Raw genomic sequence first — 9225 nt, forward strand, 5'->3', positions numbered from 1 at the left:
ATCAAGAACTTTTAGAAGTCGCAAAGCATCGAGTGCAAGAAAAAAAATTACTTCGAAATCTATGATGTCACATTGGTGTCCCGAGCCTGGGGTTCAGCCACGAAATTCAAGAAATGGAGCTTTGACCTTCACTTTCTCTTACAATAATCAACCAATTATTGTGAAGTGTGTGAAAACAGCATTCTTCAAGAATAGTTTATCAATCTAAACTGATTTAGTGTCTTTGGTGTTTCTTCAATATCAATTCTAGTGTGAAGACTACAAAAGTAAAATTGCACAATCTGACAATGCACTTCACTTACAGATGCCAGCATAGTCGAAGGGCTGCTAGGCAACACAGTGATCTCAGTCCTGGCGTTCCCATTCACTGTAGCCGTCTCCACTCCACCGTGAAGCCAGCGCATGTGCATTGTGAGGCAAGTCCGTGAGGCAAAGCATTTCTGGCACTCAGGACAGCTGTATGGCCTTGAGTTATGTTGAATATGTTTCATGAGTTACCAAAAAAATAAAAGAAAAAGAAAAGCAGGGAATACAGTTATTCATTATTGCACAAAAGTGCTAACTAACACAAAAATAATGCAGTAAAAATGGATCCGCAATAGAGAACCACACAAGATTAAAGGAGCTCTAGCTGGGGTCTTCATCGGACTATCAATCAAGTTGCAGAACTATTAAAGCGATACTTGCAATTCCAAAGCAGTGTGGGTATTTACAAATGGATGTGATAGACCAATCAATCAGTTATGTGCCTCTAATTGTTCACAGCCTGATCGCAGTTCTTATCATCACTACTAATGACCTGCTTACTGTTAGCCTAAAACAAAGAGTAACCAACTGAAGAAACTTGGTATCAGGTCAAGCCTTCCAGCCTTTTTTATTTGAAACTCTAATGACTCAAAAGCTGATTAATTCAAGAAAAAAAAATTTGAAGTGCTGTTTCCAATTCTTTTTGAAGCCAAATAGTTAAAGCAAGTAAAACAAACACTTTGGGTAATTGTAACTTCTTGCTTGTTAAAGCAGTGGAACACAGTGAAAAATGGCTGATAACAAGGCACTGATACTTACAAGTACTAGTTAGAATGCATTTATGTTCAATATCCAGGCAGCTACGTATGTTGGTGGCTGCTCATACAATATAGTGCCACGCACACTGTTAGCCGGGAGAGCAACTTGGTCGAATGCATCATAATGTTTGCACATTTGTTGCCTTCTTAAATCTGCATGTAAAAACTGGCAATGCAATGTTGAACTGCATTTTGTTATAGTTCAGATAACTCAAACAAAACTGTGTAGTTTGCGTAGGTTCATGTCTTGCGCCTCTCCTGAGTGATATCTACCTCCCACATAAAGCCTGCATTATTCAAACTTTTCTTGATACGACCCCTGTTGCAAAAGTGCGCAGATATGTCGATGCTTTTTTTATTTCTCATTGAATGCCTGGAAGAGGTGTTTGAGCAGGCTGCAGGAAAAGTGTTAGATGTATTCAGAAAAAACGTTCATCCAGTAGAGCTGACGTATGAGCTACCCAAAGATAACTGTTTCAGGTTTTTGGACGTCAGGCTGTGCATGTGCAGTAGATATTTGTGCTGGTCGTTCGAACCAAGGCGCGGGTAACCGCTTCTCTCTTTTCAGTCCGTTCATTCGAAATTAGTCAAAAGAGGAATAATCGTTAATGTGTGCCTCGTCAGTGCCCTCAGAAGGTCATGTCCGCATTCTATGCAAAAAAGTTTTCATGCTCAGGTTGACCGCTTGTTGTCTGCTGGATATACGAAGGCTTTAGAATCAGCTGTTGTGGAAAAGCTTTTTAAGCAAGTCAAGCATGGCAAAGCTGATCGAGCACCACGTCCGCCAGTGGAAAAGAAAAAACTTGCAGTACTTCCGTATATACATGATGTGTCCCACAAACTGAAGTGGGTAGGGCAACGCGCTGGTGTTGCTGTGGTTTTCTCCGCTTTGGAAAAGCTAGCAAAGCTTTGCAAGTTTGCTTCACAAGCCAGGCGTGGCCATTGTACTGTGAAACACAGGAAGGGTTTAGTGCCCTGCATCACTGGCGTGGTGTATGTGATTCCACTCTCTTGTGGAAGAAAGTATGTGGAACAGACAGAAAGATGCTTAAATGATCGTCTCAGGGAGCACCATAACAATGTGTACAACACGGTACAGGACCATCTGGATATTCATTGCCGTGACCACGGGTGTAAGGCCCACTTTGAAAAAAGAAAAAAAAAGCAAAGTGCTGGCTACGCATAGTTCACAGCTGACACGTGAAATCATTAAAGCAGATTTTATTAGGAAGTTTGATAGCTCGTGCATCAGCTCTCCTTTTGATTGCACTTTCATCTCGGGAAATGGTGTATCTTGACAGGGTTTGAATGTCAAGCATTTTGTGTGCTCTGTAGGTACGTGGCTATCATTATCAGCATTGCAAATGATATTTCAGGTTTTTTGCCGATCATTCCCATATTGTGCACAGTAGCACCCTATATATTAATTCCTTCATTGCTTCATGAATAAACAGGTGTAAGCCAGCGCTGTGTGCATGTTACTCTCTCATGCCCTTGTCTTTATTTTGCACTATGTCCTTTTTCCAAAGTCTCTATAAGTTTGAATTAACCTGCAGAGGCTGTATGTGTCAAAAAATTTCCAGCACAAGGTTGAACTGGTAAAAAATGGCATAGCACAAAGAGACATTTGCTGCTTGACAGCCTGCCCACTGAACTGAAACAAAAATGTGTTGCCTAATTAAAAATTCCAGGGTTCAGTGTTTCAAAGCAACAGACGCTTTGAGAAACATGGTAACGAGGGCTCTAAATTAGTTTCGACCACCTGAGGGTACATTAACAAGCACGTAAATCGAAGTAAACAAGCCTTATTGCATTGCACCTCAATGCAAATGCAGTGACCGGTAATCGAATCCGCCTATGTCATGCTTAGCCTTCATTTGCCGTAGTGGAAGCATATATGCGCATTCCCTTTGACCCAATGTTGGTGGACTCGGGAGACCTCACCCTGAGTCCCTATCCATGGTGGCTGCGCCTCCTGAAGTTTCAGCGCTGTCTGCCAATGTGGTTACGCAAACGATTTTTGGCAGTAGGGCTGCTGGCTCAGATGCTTCTTTTCCATCCATGTTTAGAGGGCCCTACAAAAAGCATGAAGTTCATTTATTTATTTTTTTCTTAAAATGTGACAATAGGCGAGAATGGATGGGCTTTACTTCCCTAAGACCTAAACCTGATATTTCTTTCAATGTACAGTTTTGTGTAAGAATAAGTTTTGACGTAAGAGTTCTGCGGAAACCCGCAAGGTGGAGAGAAGTAATTAATTAAGGGAAAATGAGACGTCCACACAATCGTAGCAATTGCCACAAAGGAAACCCGCACGGGTTCCTCGAAAAAAAGGCTTCGAGTTGACCCCGGGTGAATAGCTTGTTTCTTTAGAGCATTTCTTTCTTCAAATATGTATGTACGGTATGCTCCTTCTGAGAACCATATGCACGTCAAAGCACCCACGCGTATGATTAGACGTTAATGCTAGCTTCAGGTCAAGGCACTATACGCGTCGGGGCACTGCGCGAGAATAGCGAAAAGTGAAACTACCTCTCTGTTCGCACCCCAGGCACGCGGAGGGCTCGGCGAGTCCCCAACCAACGGACCAATCTTGGCTCAAGCTTTGGTGTCCCCGTTACTGCTTTGGTGGCCTGGAGGCACGGTCAAGGTAGACGAATTAACGACATATTGTTTACACTAATACACGCGCAAATTCTCACTTCCTTTCACCACATTACGCCGCTGTATTGCGGTGAAGCCACTTCATGAAACGCATATACGAAGGGCGTTTATAAAATTCATATTATAGCTACCATAAATTTGGAGGAGGCGTACACGATAGGCATAAAAAAAGAGCACACGTCTTTCAAGCTTTAGTGGAATACAAAAATGCTGTTCTATGCATTTCCGTAGAAAACAAACCGCTATGACATCAAAAGAAAAAAAAAATGACAACGTCCGTAGGGATAGTCGGCTATCCAGAAGCAGGAGCAGTGATTCGTTTTCTGCATTTGAAGGAACACAAGGCCGAGGAGGTCTATGCCAAGCTAGTGGCAGTGTACGGCGACAGTGCCTCAGGTTATGGAACTGTTGTGAAATGGTGCAGGCGATTTCAGTGCGGTCGGACAAGCCTGAACGAAGAACGGACAGGCCGACTATCGCTGATCGTGAACCACAAATCGATGCGCGAGGTGGAGGGAACGCTAGTGCTTGCTGACAGGCGGATAACTGTTGGACAAACAGTGCAGCAATCCAACTCGGCTCAAGATACTTCCATCCTAGTCTCACCGCTTAATCTGTTCTAAGATCCTTGCCAAACTCTGAGCTGCTGTCGCATGCACAGGCTGCCAACCGACTACGCTGTGTGCGACATTCATCTGTGTGCAACAAAACATCTGTGTGCAACAAAACACCTGTGTGCAACTTTTATAATAGAGCAGTCGATCGTGTCTCCCGTCGGGGCTGCAAAGGCGCGTCGGCCGTAAGTCAACGTTCAGAAATCAGCTGACAAAGCTAGATTGAGTGTGCTCTGCAGCAATTTCCTTCCCTCCTATTCCCAAAACAGAAAATAAACAATCACTTGCTGCAAACTTCACTTCGGACTACGGTGTTCCGGGTGCATTAGGGCGCCGCCATTTTCTAGGCCACAAAAGTAACTTGACTTGGCTAGTATCCAAAATTCTTTACAATAAACATGGCGAACATGACGTCAGACAGTAATCACCGAGGTGGACGAAGGAGCGTCTCAGAAAAGGGAGCACTAAACATGACTAGTTGTGGGCTTGAATGGGGCTAGAGCTATGGTGGCTGCTAGAGCCATGCAATCTGCCGCGTGGTCCGATAAATGCGGTTCCGTGCCCTCTCCCTTGTCTCATCTCAACGAAAAGGCAACGAGCGCCGCTTATGGTGCACGCACAAGGGCGCACGCTTGCAACCACGCTTGCAACCTAGATCACGTGCTGCGGCCTCCGAGATTGACAAGGCGTCTGTTACAGTCTCGGAGGCGGCAGGCCCCATCGACACTCGGGCTTTTCTTTTTTTTTTTACCTACACTGGCGAATACACGCAAAATTGCCGCATGACTGGCCGCGCGAGGCACTTTGTGTGCATTCGCGGACTTTTTTTCACACTCGGGAAAACACTTTCATGTAGCACATACTGACCAACAGAAATTCATGTTGGTCTACAATTTTCTCATTGACACTTTCCATATAATCATAATTGATAAGTTGATTAATTATTTATGACTAATTATCTAATTAGGCATAATGCAACAAATAATCTGAGTATCTCCAAATGACAGCAAACATTACTGTAGTTCTGTTCGGCTACATGGCATTTGCATATTTTTAATGTCTGGCTCAAGTGAAAAACCATGTAATATCAGGTGCTCTCCCGAGGCCTTCGTTAGCCAGTTACATGTGCCCTCCTGGACCAGTAGTTGCAAACGATCTGATCAAACATAGTAATGAGAGAACCCCACAACTTCTGCAACACCAGTCAGAACTTTGCTGGATTATCTTGCAAGCGACGGCCACTCTAGCAGTTGCTTTCGTAGCCTACTATTTCTTGTCTCGCTTGTGCTCTCGCTTTTTGAGATGCTATAATGTTGCATGACACAGGGCCATTTAGTCGAGTATAACTGAACATTCCCCTTGGCCTTCGCTGCCTTCCCTCTAACTGCTCTGGAAAGTGACTTATTGCAGTTCTGGTGCCGCAGTCTTGCTATGACTCGTATCTGGAGCGTTTCGCAATCCGATAAAAAAAACCGGATTGACCACCAAAATTTAACAGTAGGTTCACCAAGCTTTGTAGCTTCACATAGATAGGTGTTTTGCGACTGAGCTGCTATCAGTGCTGGCATACTAATTCTGTGTTTCTTTAAGGGTAGACCATCAAATGTTACTGATAGCTAACAATATGTGCCAGCATTTTTATGTGGAGCATCCGGATTTCCCATATCAAAATTTAAGCATCATACTCTGTGCAAAATTTTCTGATATTCGATTCAATATTCATCTTCTTTATTTTTTCATTCAATTCAAAACTAATGTTACGTATTTGCACACCCCTACTGAACATTATTGTGACTTTAAATGGCTGCAATCACTGCAAGTGCGTGTACTTGCCCAGTTCTAGCTCTGCACAAACCCCAATCCTCACCCTGGTCCCGGGTGAACCACGATCAAAACGCATTCTCACTGAACACACTGTGCCATCTTGCGCCACTGCCGCAAAATCCGCACGTGGCGCCTGTGTGAATTCAGGCAAGCGCGGAACATGTTCAGTGAGCCAAGTTGGCATCAAAGAGGTTCATCGAAGAGCGGCCCATACTCACCAACTCAAGTTGACATGAAAGAGGTTCACTGAAGAGTCGCAAATACCCACCATTACACACCCAGTGACCCAAGTTGTCATGAAAGAGGTTAGATAAAGACACACACACATTTCACAAAATGGGTGAAGGTTCCAGAGAATCTAATCACATGAAAACCTGCCCAAAGGCTGATTTCAAACCCATTTCCATCAGCACGGCAGCCCAATGCTGTACCCATGGTCTACCCAGCGACCCAAGTTGGTGGGAAACGGGTTAGAGACCACGACAGACAAGTAGGCAGAAAGTTGTTCCCTAAAAGTGCTTGAAGTTCATCAAGAATTAATGCTAAATGAATTAAAAAATCCTGGCTTAACCCATGTGATGATGAATGTTGATGGTAATGTTAATGCAATTAGCATTGAAGCAATCTAGCGACGCACTGTGTTGCCACCACAGCGACATTCCATGTATGAGGTGTGCATGTCCAGCCACTTGTGTTGCTTTCTGGATGTACTGCCCCATCTAGAAGAACAGGATGGTTACCAACTGACAGAATAAAGGCTCATAGCATAAGCATAAGCAAAGAGTGGTTGCTTTCACATTTTGGAAATTATAATTGTATAAATTTCTCTTCAGGTTCCATGTGTTGTTGCATTTGAAGTCGCCTGTACTCCTATTTTCGCTGTATTAGTTAAACTGCATTATTTCAATTCATTCTTGCTGTGACATCTTTGACTTGTGTATGTTTATGGTGGCTCCCCCCACTTATGTAATACCCTGTAAAGGGTCCTTAAGGGTCCAATAAATGATGATGATGATGATGAATGGTAGGTAAATGCTGCATGGAAACAAAAATACCACTGGTTCAATGTATAGTTGCAGCCTCACTGATGTTGATATGGTTGCTAGAGTACTCTTACTTAAACACGAAACGTTGTGTATGAGTACAAGTTCAAGCAAGAGATCCCCTAAGGATATGCCAAAAGAAGCTTTTGGTGGGGGGGCCCCAACCCTGAGGTTGAGGTCCCTGGATTTGCCGCATCATTCCACTGTTGAAATTCACAAGTTGACTGGTAGAGTTCTCACAATTCACAATTACGTAGTCCTTGCACTAAATATCTGTTGATGCAAGTGATGTTTCTTGGTTGCTATCGACCTTGCCAGTAGGATCACATGCTGCAGACATACCACAGTGAGTTATGTTTTACAGCAAGACAGGACCAGTATAATTGCAAATATTCCAGCCATTTGACAGTGGACAGCATCTCGCAACATCGCAAAAAAACAATTTAATTAGACTTTTTTTCTGTGGGTTTTTCAGAAACACAAGCACCATTAAAAATGTACATTGTGCTGAGACTCTTCAACAGCATAAGTGCAATCTTTATGAAAATTTTCCTGGTGATGTTTCGCAACATTGTTACTGCTATTAGTAGAAGGAGAGGTGGCTGTGAACCACTACTGAACTAGCAATGCCACATGCTAGTTTTGTAAAAAAACCTGAGGGCACTTAAGTACTTACAAGTAGTGAATGCGAGAGCATTAATGTCCAATCGAATGCCACTGAGTGGTCTTTCGAGTCACAAACTCCTCGTGGGCAAGCGAGTGCATTAAAATGCATGGCCAATGACACCTACAAAGCACAAGGCCAATGCACTTCGAACCATGGCCTCATGCTACCTTGCCCAACCGCCATGAAAGCTAGTGGGGACACTCCTAAGTAAGCCGCGGTGATTTTGACATCACCGCTTTCGTCACGTGCGGCTTGGCAATGGAAATTTCGGTCCAAGTAGCATGATGTCATAAAACAGAGTGCACAGACCTGCTATTTAGGGAACAGTGGTTTAGCCCAGTGGGTAAGACACTCAGTTTCTGAGCGTGGTGTTGTAGGTTCAAATCTCACTACTGACAATGTTTTTCCTTTTGAATTTATTCAGCATTTTTTATACATTCATTTCTTTATAGCAATTACCAAGGCAAAGTTAAAATGCAGGCGAGAGCTTGCGCAGACAAGGAACGGATGAATAACACAGGCTTCCAAGAGTGAGGGTGACTTGGCGTTGCAGTGATGCGCTCTCCCCTCACGCAACACCTCTGCTCTGTCGATGAGCAAATGTGACGTGGTGTCACAGCCAGTGGCAATTTAGGTGCCATTTCGCTGCTATAGACACCGGCTTTTTTGCTCAACAGGCCATTTGATGCTTTTGTTTCAATATAGCGAAATAGTGCAAGGTGATGATAGCAGCACAGGTGTTGGTTCTGACCCCTTCCGACAGCGTGATTTCATGCTTCCATTGCAAAACTGCCTTTCACCACACACACACACACACACACACACACACACACACACACACACACACACACACACACACACACACACACACACACACACACACACACACACACACACACACACACACACACACACACACACACACACACACACACACACACACACACACACACACACACACACACACACACACACACACACACACACACACACACACACACACACACACACACACACACACACACACACACACACACACACACACACACACACACACACACACACACACACACACACACACACACACACACACACACACACACACACACACACACACACACACACACACACACACACACACACACACACACACACACACACACACACACACACACACACACACACACACACACACACACACACACACACACACACACACACACACACACACACACACACACACACACACACACACACACACACACACACACACACACACACACACACACACACACACACACACACACACACACACACACACACACACACACACACACACACACACACAC

At 44.1% G+C, this 9225-nt stretch overlaps 1 protein-coding gene across 1 annotated transcript in view; it reads right to left on the minus strand.

The window, feature by feature from the left end:
- The window catches only part of LOC126538992 (uncharacterized), a 104760-nt gene that overhangs the window by 11847 nt on the left and 83688 nt on the right, over window positions 1-9225 (minus strand). The gene's annotated exons all lie outside the window — the stretch shown is intronic.

Source organism: Dermacentor andersoni, chromosome 11, assembly GCF_023375885.2.
Source record: "Dermacentor andersoni chromosome 11, qqDerAnde1_hic_scaffold, whole genome shotgun sequence".
Taxonomy (NCBI): Eukaryota; Metazoa; Arthropoda; class Arachnida; order Ixodida; family Ixodidae; genus Dermacentor; species Dermacentor andersoni.